The sequence below is a fragment of the Notothenia rossii genome (assembly GCF_949606895.1).
Source record: "Notothenia rossii genome assembly, chromosome: 4".
Lineage (NCBI taxonomy): Eukaryota > Metazoa > Chordata > Actinopteri > Perciformes > Nototheniidae > Notothenia > Notothenia rossii.
Genome location: NC_136902.1, coordinates 42,062,951 through 42,078,458, shown reverse-complemented (window position 1 = coordinate 42,078,458; position 15,508 = coordinate 42,062,951). Strand labels below are relative to the sequence as shown.

General features: G+C 43.7%; 1 long non-coding RNA gene across 1 annotated transcript; it reads right to left on the bottom strand.

Annotated features, from left to right (window-relative positions):
• Positions 1-2,923: 2,923 nt before the first annotated feature.
• LOC307036562 lies at positions 2,924-14,219 on the bottom strand. Its single transcript, XR_013807383.1, has 2 exons — positions 10,838-14,219; positions 2,924-10,161 (listed from the first exon to the last, which is right to left on the bottom strand). It is a non-coding gene; the product is annotated as an uncharacterized lncRNA (long non-coding RNA).
• Between the last annotated feature and the right edge of the window lie 1,289 nt (positions 14,220-15,508).

Here is a 15,508-nt window from a genome sequence, read left to right as displayed (position 1 = left end):
CCCACCTCCAAGTGTGTGTGTGGTGTGTGTGTGTGTGTGTGTGTGTGTGTGTGTGTGTGTGTGTGTGTGTGTGTGTGTGTGTGTGTGTGTGTGTGTGTGTGTGTGTGTGTGTGTGTGTGTGTGTGTGTGTGTGTGTGTGTGTGTGTGTGTGTGTGTGTGTGTGTGTGTGTGTGTGTGTGTGTGTGTGTGTGTGTGTGTGTGTGTGTGTCAATCAATCAATCAATGTTTATTTATATAGCCCAATATCACAAATGTTACATTTGTCTCAGTGGACTTCACAGTTTGTACAGAATATCAGTATGACAATACGACACCCTCTGTCCTTAGACCCTCACATCGTACAAGGAAAAACTTCCAGAGAAAACCCACAGTTTAAAGGAAAAAATGGGAGAAACCTCAGGGAGAGCAACAGAGGAGGGATCCCTCTCCCAGGACGGACAGACGTGCAATAGATGCCGTGTGTAAATTGAAAAGATAATACATTTGCAACATAGGTAGTCCAAATGTTTGGAAATGCATGTGTGTATAATAAGAAGATGAATCCATGAGTATATCCATCCAGGACTTATGATCCAGGACCACAGCCACGACTCAAGATCCAGGACTCGCAATCCATGACACAGGACCGCAGGATCATCCATGACTCCGGATCCCGGCGTATATAGACACCAAAAAGAAAGAAATTTGGGGAAGCTGGGTTAATCGGAACATGAGAGTACACAGGTATAGACAGAGAGAAGGAAGAAGTAAGATGTCCCCCGACAAACTAAGCCTATATCAGCAAAACTAGGCGCTGAATCTAATCAGCCCTAACTATAAGCTTTATCAAAAAGGAAGGTCTTAAGCGCACTCTTAAAAACGGATAGGGTGTCTGCCGTCCGAACACAAACTGGAAGCTGATTCCACAAAAGTGGAGCTTGATAAGAAAAGGCTCTGGCTCCCATTGTACTTTTAGAGACTCTAGGAACAACCAACAACCCTGCATTCTTGGAACGCAATGCCCTAGTAGGACAATAGGGTATAATGAGTTCTTTAAGGTAAGATGGCGCCTGCCCATTAAGGGCTTTGTAGGCGAGAAGAAGAATTTTAAATTCTATCCTGTGTTCTATAGGGAGCCAGTGTAAGGCAGCCAGAACAGGAGTAATGTGGTCCCTTTTCCTAACTCTGGTTAGTACACGAGCTGCAGCATTTTGAATCAGCTGAAGCGACTTGACTGACTTCTTGGTACACCCTGATAATAAGGAGTTACAATAATCCAGCCTTGAAGTAACAAATGCATGGACTAGTTTCTCTGCATCGTTTTGAGGCAAGATATGCCTGATTTTTGCAATGTTACGTAGATGGAAGTAGGCGGTCCTTGAAATTGATTTTATGTGGGCGTTAAAGGATAAATCCTGATCAAATATAACACCAAGATTCCTTACAGTCTCACTGGAGGCCAAATGAATGCCATCCATGGTTAATATATCTTTAGATAATTTGTTTCGTAGATTCTTCGGGCCAAGTACAATAACTTCAGTTTTGGTCGTGTTTAACATCAGAAAATTTAAGGTCATCCACGTTTTTAAGTCCTTGAGGCAGTCTTGAATTTTATTTAGATGATTAATTTCATCAGGCTTGATTGATAGATATAGTTGAGTATCATCCGCATAACAATGAAAGTTTACAGAATGATTCCTTATAATATTGCCTAACGGAAGCATATATAGGGTGAACAAAATAGGTCCAAGCACTGAGCCCTGTGGCACTCCATGGCTAACTTTGGTTTGCATGGAAGATTCATCGTTGACACGTACAAACTGAGAGCGTTCAGATAGATAGGACCTAAACCAGCCTAATGCAGTTCCCTGTATGCCAACTAAGTGCTCTAGTCTTTGCAATAGGATATCATGGTCGATAGTATCAAATGCAGCACTAAGATCGAGCAAGACAAGAATAGAGACAAGTCCCTTGTCAGATGCTATTAGAATGTCATTTGTGACTTTAACCAGAGCTGTCTCTGTGCTATGTTGTGTTCTAAAGCCAGACTGAACATCTTCAAATAAATCATAGTTTTTTAAGTAATCACACAGCTGTTTTGCGACTGCTTTCTCAAGAATCTTTGAGAGGAACGGAAGATTAGAAATAGGTCTATAGTAGGCTAAAACCTCTGGATCGAGGTTGTGCTTTTTAAGAAGCGATTTTATCACTGCTACTTTGAATGATTGTGGAACATAGCCTGATAATAAAGACATATTCATAATATTTAATAAAGAAGTGCTAATTAATGGAAAAACTTATTTTAACAGCTTAGTTGGAATCGGGTCTAAGATACACGTTGATGGTTTAGAAGAGAGAATCATTGAATTTAATTGTTCAAGGTTTATGGCTGAAAAGCATTCTAGTTTACTATCTAGTGTAATATTAGAACTTACGTTTCCGGGAGCTGTTGATAACACTTGTCGTGGATATTTTAAACTCTTCAATACTGTAAAGATGTACAATGAGAGTAATCAATAATAAACTGGTGAAAGCAGGCAGCGTTGTCTTTCGTTGGTTCTTTATTTGAAGCGCTTCAAAGGTACATGTCTCACAGAGTATAGAGTAGTCTGCAGGAGTGCACACATGGTATAATGTGTGTGTGTGTTTTATAGAGGACTGATGCTGTGCAGGAGGTAATAAAGTTAAGGACTTTGACAGAAAACTGTTATCTTACAATCCTCCCATAGGGAGGACCGCATTCTTCAGGTACGACCTTGGCGACCTTGGCGGGATGCTCCCTTGTGGTTCAACAGGTTGAGTTGCTCCAATACAATTTCTAAGCATAACATAATCATTTGGCTTTACCATATAAAGTAACATAAGAAATTGCCACTACATTCCCCCCCTTTTGATCATATTTGATCAATCAAGAAAATAAAACAAATGACAGGATAGACTGATATAACACATCAATGAATACATTCCATCGCTGGTTTAAGTAAACACATCATAAACATATCATGGAAAGTGGCTGTTTTTGTGGAGGACAGACTCCGTATGTAGAAAGCAAAAGAATACTGAAAAGAGGGAATGGCAATTTTACACACAATTTTACAGTTCAGTGTCTGACTCTTCAGTGTCGGAATCAGTGGGGGCTGAATCTGGGTTGGTCGTAACTTTGTCAATGGTTTGAGGTAGAGCGGTGTATTGTACAAATGCAGAGGAGATCATACTAGAAAAACATTTCTTCATGAGGGGACTACACAGCATGTACAATAGAGGAGCAAAGCTATGATGGTGAGGAGTGGCGTGACTATTCTGGCCAGCCAACCTTCCCACCCTCCCGATGTGAGCCAGGACCACCAGTCCCAGCCTATAGGGTCGTAGTCCACGTCGTCAGCCTTCATGTCTGCCAGAAGTGCGTTAAGGTGTTGTATGGTGCGAGTCATGTTCTCTGATATGTCTGGAATGTATGTGCAACAAGAGTCTCCAATAAGGTGACATAGGCCCCCCCCCTTGAGGCAAACAGGATATCTAGAGCAAATTGGTGTTGCATTAGCATATTTCTAGTTGCTACCATAAACGGATTCAGCGCCTGAAAACCTTGAGTAACTTCGAAAGTGAGGTTTTCCAATTGTGTGTGTATTTTGTCTATATTATGAGCGTTATTCACGGAGCCCCACCAGGGGAACGCCCCGCTGAAACCCTTCTCGCCGTGAGATGTCATTGAAGCCCTCTTAGCCCTATGGTGGTCGGGATGTCTGAATTCTGGATAGTGGTGTGTGGTATGCATCAATGAGTCGAGAACGGTGATTGCTGGAGTCAAATCCACTAAGGTGCACGTGCCCGTCCAAAAGGGTGCTAAGACTTGATACAACTTGTTTCCGCACAGCCACACATAGTCTTGCGGAGCCCCTGCCCCAGCATCGGTAGGCCATGCTAGGAGAAGAGAGGTATGCGTGACATTAGGGAATGCTTTGGACGAATTGATTCTATTGGGAAATCCTTTCACTAGACAGTCTTTGAGATTGAATTTTTCAGCGCCGCATGTGTTTTTTATGATACGAGTACAACCCGTGGTTGTGCCAAGGTGTAAGCCTATGCGGTTTTTCCTTCTACTAATGCAGAGACTATGGGTAACGTTTTCTAGACGGCTGGGGTGAACGCGTGCCACCGGGTCGTACAATTCGAAGGAGTTAGTCATCATCTCGGTGGAGTTTATTGCGCGCAGTGTGGCGTTCGCCATGTGCTCACATGGTGCTGGAAGAGAGGCGTTTGCAAAATACCATTTATTCAACCCTCTGGTAGACCCGGTCAGGGCCATAAAGGCACACAGCTATTCTGTGTTGTTTAGAGGTCGTGGGCGAACAGGTAATGCCATTGATGAGTCCTGGGGGAAAAGGGTGCATGCATAACATGAACCGTTTTGCCCTGCGGCCTGCAGAAATGACCTTAGAGTTTGCCACCATACGTTACCGTCTAGTCTATTACTAGTTTTCCAAACGTCGTCTTTTAAGTCGTCAATGCTGTTACCTACGGAAGGGTCATGTTTCAGAACGGTTGATGTACCTATTGATGTTAGAAGTTGTGTTAGAGGTTTGGCTTTAGGGGTGTCGTTTTTGGGGGTGATGTCTATATAAAACGCGCCACATGGGTCTTTGCCAGATACATACGCGCAAACAACGTAATAGCCCCTGTCTGATATTTTGGCCTCCTGTAGTTGTAGTAGGACGGCGGGACTTGATGAGTTGACTTTAGAGATAGATAGTCTCCTTTTGATTTTTGTTTTGTCGGCCCATAAGGTATAACCCCAGTCCTTGCGTGAGGTGGTCCATAAAACCAAAGCCCATCCTCCGGAACAGTGGGTACTAGTGTAAGTGCCATCTATTACATAGCAGATGTAAACGTCTGCCCGCCCCAGCTTCATAGGGTCGGGGCAAGGGAAGTAGTTACACGGGTCTAACTGCACTGTGCTATCTTCCCCTTCTCCCAGAGTAATGTTACCAATCCCTGCTTTGATAAGCCCCTTTGACCATACGGTTCTCCCGGATTCCCCAACGTACCTTTTTGCTACTTTGACTTTGATTAGAGGGTTGTGTACTAACCATGGATACATGAAGTATAGGATTATGGCAAACACAAAACCCATAAGGAATATGCAAAGGATCCACTCTACTAGTGTCCAGACCCTCCAACAGTTTCTGCATTGCTCACGGTTGCGTTGTCGTCTTTCCAGGTGGGCGTTAGCCAATTCTTGTCCGAGGGGTTCCATCTTCAATCACTCGCCAGCGATCCGGCAAACAGTTTATGTTGGTGTCGTCGTCTGCTTCGTGGATGTGTCTAGTCTGACTGAGCCCGTGCCTTCATGACCATGTCAATTAAACCCCACACCATGACGGCACAGGCGAGGAACCAGAGGCATATGAAAAAGCACAGCTGGCCGTCGCCCATGAGTCTTGTGTGTGGTACTAGGGTGTATGTGCTGCGTGTGTGGTGCTGGTGGTGACTTGGCACGTCACTTGTCGTCGTCTGTTTCTACTGGACCGGCTAGAGTGGGGCGGAGATGACAGCTTTGCAGTGGCTGGCGTGGACCCACGTGGCTCTCTCGGCGACCTTGACCGCTGTCTGGGTGACGAGAAGCACCTGGTAGGGACCTTGCCAATGGCTGGATCTCCAGCTCTTTCTCCGGAAGTCCTTGACCAGCACGAAGTCGCCTGGTTGGATACGGTGGAGTGGACCAGTAGCAGGGGTAGGTAGAGCTGCCGCTACCTGGCGTCTGATATCTGCTAAATTGGATGACAGGTTAACACAATATGACAACATAGCATCCTCACACAAAGTTGTGGAGGGGAGAGGACATCCTGGAGCCTTGATCCCAATCTGTGGAGGAGCTGCAAAAAGGATCTCAAACGGGCTGAGTTGACTCCGTGTTCGTTTCCGCATCCTCATGTACATCAGCACAATGGGCAGGGCTTGTGTCCAGGATAAACCTGTGTCTGCGCAGCATTTTGCTAGCTTGTTTTTGATTGTACCGTTCTCTCTTTCCACCGCACCACCACTCTGTGGATGGTAAGCACAATGCTTTCTGATGTCCATGCCAAGGTATTCTCCTATCTGTGCAATGGCCTCATTAGCAAAATGTGAACCATTGTCGCTAGAGATCTTGCTTGGTATCCCCCATCTAGGAATAATTTCCCTTAGTAAAGCTTTAGCCACAGCATTTGCTGTCTGTGCGTTTACCGGAAATGCTTCAACCCATTTGGACCACATGTCAACCATTACAAGACAGTGTTTCTTACCCTCGGATGGACTAAGTTCGATGAAATCCAGCATTAGGTGCTCAAATGGTCTAGTTGGGGGTGGGTGTGCACCTGTTCCTGTAACCTTTACCGGTCTACCAGAATTTTGCGTAATGCAAATTAAGCATGCTTCACAATGCTTTTGAGCTGTTACTGTGAATCCCCTTGTGAACCAATGTTGATTGATAGCCTCTAACATCCCCCCTTTTGACACATGATCCAACCCATGTGTCAATTTAGCAAAATGTGAGAAAAAATGCCTCGGGAGACATGGATTGGAATTTGGACCAACCCAAATGCTGGAGGTGGGGTCAAAGGTAGCACCAGCAGTTTTCCACTGTGCTTTTTCTGTTGGTGGAGCTAACTGCTGCATGGCAGTTAGTGATGACATATTGTCAGTGATGGAGGAAACAGGGATGTTAACAAACGAGTGTGCGTGTGGTGCGAGAGGAATCAGGGCGGCTGCCTTTGCAGCTGAGTCAGCAGCAGCATTTCCTAATGAAACGGGGTCGGTGTTGCTGGTGTGTGCAGCACATTTACATACTGCGACCTCAGACGGGAGCAGAATGGCGTCCAATAAGCCTGCAACTAGGACATGGTTAAGCACTGGCTTACCGTCAGATTTCAGGAATTGTCTACACTTCCAGATAGCCCCAAAATCGTGTACTACCCCGAAGGCATAACGTGAGTCAGTGTAGATAGTTACAGATTTGCCTTTTGCCAAAGTGCAGGCCTCAGTCAGTGCTATGAGCTCTGCTGCTTGTGCTGAGAGGTGGCATGGGAGCGGTCCGGAACAGAGGACAGCAGAATCTGAAACAACAGAGAAACCCACCCGATTAGTGCCCACAGGGTCGCGAGAGGCGGACCCATCAACATATAAAACAAGGTCAGGGTTGGTCAGGGGTACATCTTTTAAGTCAGGTCTGGGAGTACATACAATAAGAAGCTCGGCAACACAGTCGTGTTCGTCACCGTCTTCTGGGAGAGGCATAAGAGATGCTGGGTTCAGAGTGGTACAGCGTTTGACTTCAACATTAGGCATGTCTAGCAGGCATGTGTGATACCTAAGATAACGTGCAGCAGAGAGGTGTGATGTTCTCTGTTCACAGAGGATGAGAGAAACAGCATGTGGAACCAACAGTGTTAAAGGTGCATAACCTACAATGTCACGTGAGGAGTTGAGAGCTTTTTCAGCTGCAGCAACTGCACGGAGACATTTAGGCAGGCCAGCAGCTACAGTGTCCAGCTTGGAGGAAAAATAGGCAACAGGCCTCTGTTTTCCCCCATGATCTTGAAGGAGAACTGAGGTCATACACCCATCGCGTTCATCTACTGCCTGTGTAAAAGGCTTGGTAGGATCAGGCAGACCTAGCGTCGGCGGGGATTGGAGAGCCAGCTTCATGTTAATGAAGGCTTCGTCGGCTTCCGGCGTCCATATAAGGCGATCCGCAGGTTTCAAACCGGTGACATGCGTGATTGTACGGAGTGGCTGTTCGAGCGGAGAATAGTTAGGAATGAATGACCTGCAGTATGAACACATACCCAAAAATGACATCATCTGTCGCTTAGTGACAGGTTTTGGCAGAGCAGCCAATGATGCAATACGCTTATCTGAAAGTGTTTTTCCCTCTCCTGAAATGATGTGACCCAGAAATGTAACTGTCTTTTGCACATACTGAAGTTTAGACAAACTGGCCTTGTGGCCCTCAGCTGCGAGGTGTTGTAACAAGGAGATGGTATCAGCTTCACACTGTTCTGCTGTGGGTGCGCAAATCATGAGGTCATCAACATATTGTATGAGAGCGGTGCCTTTGGAAACTTGTAGAGAGGCCAAACTTGTACACAATGCTTGGTTGTACACAGTGGGAGATTCGCAGTAGCCTTGACACAAACGTGTGAATGTGTATGGCTTACCCTCATATTCAAATGCGAACCAAAATTGACTGTCTTTGTGTACAGGGACACTGAAAAATGCATTTGAGAGGTCTACAACAGTGAAAAAGGCTGCAGAGGCTGGAACCTGAGAGAGAATGAGATAAGGATTTGGAACGAGCGGCGCACGTGCATGTACGGCTTCATTTACAGCTCATAAATCCTGCACAAATCTCCATTCGTCAGTAGGTTTGTCCCGGATCTTTTTAACAGGAAACACTGGAGTACGTACCGGAGAATCATTACATGGAACAATGACCCCTTGTTTAAGCAGAGAGGTAAAAACTGGCCGGATGCCATCAACAGCTTCACGCTTTAATGGGTACTGGGGTTGGTTTGGGCGGTAGGTAGACTTTGGGGTGATAACAATAGGTTCGGCAGAACGGATTAGACCAACATCATATTTGTGAGCTGCCCAGAGTGTCGGAGGCACATCTTTTAGCGCGGCAGGAAGCTCAGAAATATGAGAGTAACCTGAAAACACAGGCTCCCCTGGGCCTGGCACAGGGTTAACAGAATCATCCCCAATCAGAGCCAGAGTACGCAGCGCGTGTACATTACAGTTGACATCGTACTTAAACACATCATGTGACATAGAGTACATGATCTGAGGTGTGTGTGTGGCTGTCCAATCAGTAATAGATTCCCAATCTTTAACGAATGGACCCAAATCCCTCCATTTATCAGTGGGGCCCCTTGCTAGTGAAATGTGTGGGACCGCCCCTGGGATTTGATACAGCTGGTGTTGTGCGGGTGTGAGTGTGACAGAAATAGCGCTGCGCAGCGAGCTCCAATACATCGTTTTAAGCATGATTTCATCATTCACACATTCCAACAGAAACTGTTCATCATAGTATTTGCATTTATCATCAGAAACACTAGCAGTGCAATGCAAATGAGGAGCTTCCATAAACACAGCCAGTGAGGAGACACGCTGACGGGCCAAACGCAACAGTTTCTGAGAATCAGGAAATGTTGCCAGCCATTGATTCACATACAACAATTCTTCGTCAAATGCGAGTTTTTGGACCATCATAGGAGATGGTCGTCTGACCTTTAGACCCTCATTTGTAGAAATGAGATCAAGGCCAAACCGGAGGATCAGATCTCTGCCCAATAAGTTTATAGGGCAGACAAATGACAGAAGAAAACTGTGTTTTACTGATGTGGGAAATGGATGGCTGGCATCACCGTTATCTCTACACTGAATTGGTACAGAAAACTTCTCCTTTACAGTCACACCAGCAGCTCCTATTGAGTGGATAAATCTACCACTAAATTTACAATTTGGCAAATCTGCCAGTTTTACCACAGAATGTGTAGCCCCAGAATCAACCAAAAATGTAACATCAACACCCATGATAGCCAGAGTTAGTGTGGGAAATTTCTTAAATGCTGTTTCAGTGTCATATTTCAAATATGTACCCTCTTTAACCACAGGCATGTTTTCAAATTTTTCTAATGTATCAATAGCTTGCTTAATGTGTGTGTGTGTGGCACTTCCCTGTTTTGATGCTGCAGGCAGAGGTCCCGTCTCGCTCGACCGAATTCCCTCCTCTTCCTCCACCTCCTCCCGCAGACGATGTCAGTTTGAAGAATTGTCATTGTTTTGAGCAGATTGAGTGTCTTTCTTTTGGGTGTTCTTCGGACATTCAGCGATAAAGTGACCCATTTCACCGCGGTGGAAACAAGCACCATTATTGCCAGTGTAGTTGCCTCCTCGTCCTCTGCCTTTTCCTCTGAAACCTCCACGGCCTCGGATACCTCCCCTGCCTCTTTGGCCCCCCCTGCCACGGCCGTCTCCTTGGGGTTGGTGTAGATGGAGATGCCCGAACAGGTGGAACTGCCTCTGCTGGATCCCCACCCATGGCACCGGCGTCCAGATGGTTTGGGTCTCGATACGACGGGGGAGGTGGATGGGCCTGAGGGTGGAACGGAAATCCGTGGTCGAGGAGAGGGTCCCTCGTACCTGTAAGAGACGGATACAGAGAAGTGGATGTCTGGTGGAATGGCTTGTGTGACTTCGGACAACATTTATTTTCCCTTTTTTCTTCACTTTCATCATCCACCTTTATTTTCTTTATTGCCGAGGCCAACTGCCTCCTTTCACGGCATTCTGCTTCACCCTCCCAGTATTTTAACCACTTTCTGTGACTTTCTATGTTTTCCAACTCTTTTACTTTAATTGTACTCTTCTTTCTCATTCCATCTTCACACTCTTGTAATTTGTCCTTTAGGTCTTTGATTTTTAATTTACTCAAAGATCCTCCCTTCGGAAATCCGAACATTTCCGTCCATATATTTAATTTAGACAGACTGCTTTCACCATATTTTGCTCGCATGACATCTACAATTGGGCCCTCAGGAGGCTCTGCCCCCTTACTTTGCTTTGTCCCCATGGAGAAAGTCTTTAAGTGTTACCAAAACACCCCGTGTTACCAAAACACTATTTTTCACCCGTCGGTGATGTGATATTTGTTCCTCAGTACAAATCACACAAAAACTGATCGTAAAACCTTTTACGACGGATATACCAAATATCCTACGGATATACCAAATATCCTACTTTTGAGCAACCCGCTTAATAAATGTCATGGAGGTGAATTACGTTTTACTTTTAAACAATTAGAAATTGTACATCTCACCAGATATTTTAGAGGAATTGAGTTCGTTGGATCTCGTGAAGTCAATCAGTTTCACTCAGGCGCTGGTCCTCTCGTCCCGTAACACTTTCTGTCGAGGTAGAGGAGAATCCGAGGATCCCGGAGCGACCACCAGCGTCCCTGGGTGTCCCCGACGGAGCTTTCAGAGATCCCACTCTTCTGACACCAATTTGTCGTGGATATTTTAAACTCTTCAATACTGTAAAGATGTACAATGAGAGTAATCAATAATAAACTGGTGAAAGCAGGCAGCGTTGTCTTTCGTTGGTTCTTTATTTGAAGCGCTTCAAAGGTACATGTCTCACAGAGTATAGAGTAGTCTGCAGGAGTGCACACAGGGTATAATGTGTGTGTGTGTTTTATAGAGGACTGATGCTGTGCAGGAGGTAATAAAGTTAAGGACTTTGACAGAAAACTGTTATCTTACAATCCTCCCATAGGGAGGACCGCATTCTTCAGGTACGACCTTGGCGACCTTGGCGGGATGCTCCCTTGTGGTTCAACAGGTTGAGTTGCTCCAATACAATTTCTAAGCATAATATAATCATTTGGCTTTACCATATAAAGTAACATAAGAAATTGCCACTACACACTATACTGGTTAAAGGCAAGAGGTCATTGATTTTGTTTCTAAGAGTAACAATTTTATCGTTAAAAAAGCACATAAAATCATTACTACTGAGTGCTATGGGAATAGAAGGCTCAGTCGAGCTGTGGCTCTCTGTCAGCCTGGCTACAGTGCTGAAAAGAAATCTTGCATTATTCTTATTCTCATCTATTAATGAAGAGTAGTAGGCTGCTCTCGCTTTACGCAGTGCTTTCTTATATTCATTGAGTGTAATATGCCAAATTAAACGAGATTCTTCAAGTTTAGTGGAACGCCATATCCTTTCAAGTTGTCTCGACTTTTGCTTTATTTTGCGGGTTTCGGCATTATGCCATGGAGCTAATCTATGTTGTTTTATTTTCTTCTTTTTCAAAGGAGCAACAGAGTCTAATTTTATTCGCAGCGCATCTGTAGCACTATCAACAACATGATCAATTTGGGGTGGTGTACATTTTGTATAAGTTTCCTCCCCTACATGCAGATATGCTATCGAGTTAAGTATTGGTGGAATCTCTTCCTTAAATTTGGCTATAGCACTAACAGATAGGTTTCTGCTGCAGGAGCTTTTGGCTAATGCTTTGTAGTCTAGTAACACTACTTCAAAAGTTACTAAGAAATGGTCGGATAAAGCAGGATTATGCGGTTCGACTAATAGTTGCTCAGTTTCAATACCATAAGTCAGAACAAGGTCAAGAGTGTGATTATAGCAGTGGGTTGGTTTATTTACACTCTGACAGAAACCAACAGAATCTAATATAGAGTTAAATACAACAGTAAGGCTATATTTATCATCGTCAACATGAATATTAAAGTCACCTACGATAATTACTTTATCTGTTTTAAGAACCAAAGCTGATAAAAACTCAGAGAATTCTGATAAGAATTCTGAATAAGGACCTGGTGCACGGTACACTGTAACAAATAAGATTGGCTGCAAAGTTTTCCAGGTCGGATGCGTAAGACTGAAAATGAGGCTTTCAAAGGAGGTATAATTTAATTTTTGTTTAGTATTGATAAGTAAACTTGAGTCAAAGATTGCTGCAACTCCACCTCCTCGGCCCGTGCCTCGGGCAATATGAGTATTGATATGGCTGGGTGGAGTGGCCTCATTTATGCTGACATATTCTTCATGTCTCAACCAAGTTTCAGTGAGACAGCATATATCAATATTATAATCTGATATTAAATCATTTACCAGTATTGCTTTAGATGCTAGAGATCTTATGTTTAAGAGACCACATTTAATCTTCCTGTTTTGTTGCACTGTAGTAGTTGTTACATTTACTTTTATTAGGTTATTATGTATGACACCTCTATTAGGTTTTACCTTAAATTGTCCTTGGGCAGACACACACACCGTTAATATTGGGTATTTTATTGGGTTCGGGATTCCTATGGATGACTGCCTAGGAGAGAGCGCAGAGAAGCGTGTAAGACTGCGACTCTGCCTCCTGGTCTCAACTCCAGTTTGTCATGGATTAAGTCCACAGAGCCCTGAAATGTTTGCCGAAATGAGATTTGCACCTTCCAAAGTAGGATGAATGCCGTCTCTCTTAATCAGACCAGGTTTTCCCCAGAAGGCTGTCCAATTATTCACGAAGCCCACATTGTTTTCTGGGCACCACCAAGACAACCAGCGCTGAAATGATGACATGTGGCTATACATGTCATCATTGATCAGATTGGGGAGGGGACCAGAGAAGATTACGGTGTCCGACATTGTTTTAGCGTGTGTGTGTGTGTGTGTGTGTGTGTGTGTGTGTGTGTGTGTGTGTGTGTGTGTGTGTGTGTGTGTGTGTGTGTGTGTGTGTGTGTGTGTGTGTGTGTGTGTGTGTGTGTGTGTGTGTGTGTATGTGTGTGTGTGTGTGTGTGTGTGTGTGTGTGTGTGTGTGTGTGTGTGTGTGTGTGTGTGTGTGTGTGTGACGGTCTCCCCTAACCCCTGTGGACCGGTGCTACATCAAATCTTATTTTAGCCCCTAAAGAAAAGCCCACCATAAACATAATAATAAAAAATAGTATTGATGTATGTTACCACTTTCCTTCTTCATCAGACAGCCCCTTTCTAACGGGAATCTAAGCTAACATCTACTCTCGTCTCAAAGACTCCTTCCTTCTGCGGTAATGCAGGCAAATGCTGCCCCTCTCTACTATACTAAAGTCACCATACAAACTTTATTGTCCTATCTAAATTAGATTAAGGTTTTAATATGATTTGTGTTAATTTGTTTACTAGCTGTGAGGAAGTCTCTGTCTACATTGCAAGGATTAGACTGATGGTTGTAATTTTTTTGAGACATTGACCTGGCTAAGGGTTTATACGGATATCTAGTTTCTACAGCAAGAGAAAGGTGATGATGAACCACCCTGGCATTTCTTCTCTGTGTTTTCCTGACCTGGATCTGATCCTGAAAAACTTCATATAATTATTAAATGTTGTATGTTGTGTGTTAAACAACCTCTGTGTATATATTGTATTGATTGTGTATTAGCACTATGATTCATAATGGTTTTTAAGTTTTGGGGAGACTGTTAACTAATGTTGAAGTACTTTAGTGGATGGGATGGAGTCTCACACAGTGTCTGTGAAGGTGTGTGTGTGTGTGTGTGTGTGTGTGTGTGTGTGTGTGTGTGTGTGTGTGTGTGTGTGTGTGTGTGTGTGTGTGTGTGTGTGTGTGTGTGTGTGTGTGTGTGTGTGTGTGTGTGTGTGTGTGTGTGTGTGTGTGTGTGTGTGTGTGTGTGTGTGTGTGTGTGTGTGTGTGACTGTGTGAGCCTGGCCCTGCCCCGTCTTCCCCCCCCCCCCCTTCCTGCCATCTTATCACTAGACAGAGGGGGGATGGAATTTAAGAACAGTTACCTTACACTTGTATTTGTTCTCTTTAAAACACAGTGTTTGTAAAGGTGGGGGAGACTGTCTCCCCCCTTACTGCCATCTCTCTGTTTCTGCTGATGTGTAAAATATACAAAATAACGTTTTATATACTTACTCTCTTGTTAAAAGGTGATGAAGTTTGCAGCGTAAGCCAGCCATCAGTGTTCTAGTTTTAAGGTTTTGCATACCTCAAAGTGTGTCTAAAAGTATCTTGGCAAGAGAAAAAAGCCAAAATCCGCCTAGGCCATTAAAAAGAAACCAAATTCCTTACAAAGTACTTCATATAACACTGTTTCGATGAAACAATGCAGTCTTGATAACTTGACTTGACTAACATTACTTTTTAAAATATATGTTTTTTAGATGCTTTACTTTGATTTCTTTCATGTTATTTTAACACAATGTTACTTTTTTCATATTTTTTCAACATACTGTGATATTTTGTTTTTGTCTTTCTCTCCTTTTTCCATTATATTTTTGGAAAAACTACATAGTGATTTTTAGCAAAATACAACATGCAACTAATAGATTATACAATATTACGACTTTTTGCGATATTTTCAACACAATATACTTGTACCTTTTTTTTTTTGTAGGGCTTCAAGATATTTTGAATGTAATGCATAAACACGGTGTCATCTTTCTCAAAACTGACGTGCTGTCCGTTTTACAAACAAGTTATTTTTCTGCTTCTTCATCCTCTGAATTTCCTCCCCCGTCCCTCTTCCTTCAGCCAGCACAACAAGAATCAAGGTGGATCTTTGAAAGGAAACACCTCTTCCCAAAGCGTGACTTCCCTATTGAGAGCATGCGTCTAGGGCAGTAGGGTCTAAACCAATTGGCCAGATATACTAACATGCAGAACGTACGGTATGTTTGAAAAAGACTAACCATTTATCCAGTTCAAGCTGTCTTTAAGATGTGACATTGCGCTCTGACTATTTCCCGTAAAATTGTGACAAACTATTACTTATTCTTAAATTTGACCTCTTGCTGCTTGGTTGAAAATGATAGATGAAAAATAACTTTTAAAAAAAAGACTCAAACAGCGAGGGACATTATACTGGTGAAAAGACTCTCAATTCTACAGATGACTCTCCCCATTCAACGTAATAAGTCCCTCCCTCCACTCAGTAAAGCATCTAAAACTAAGGACCCCACTAAGACGACAGTTTGA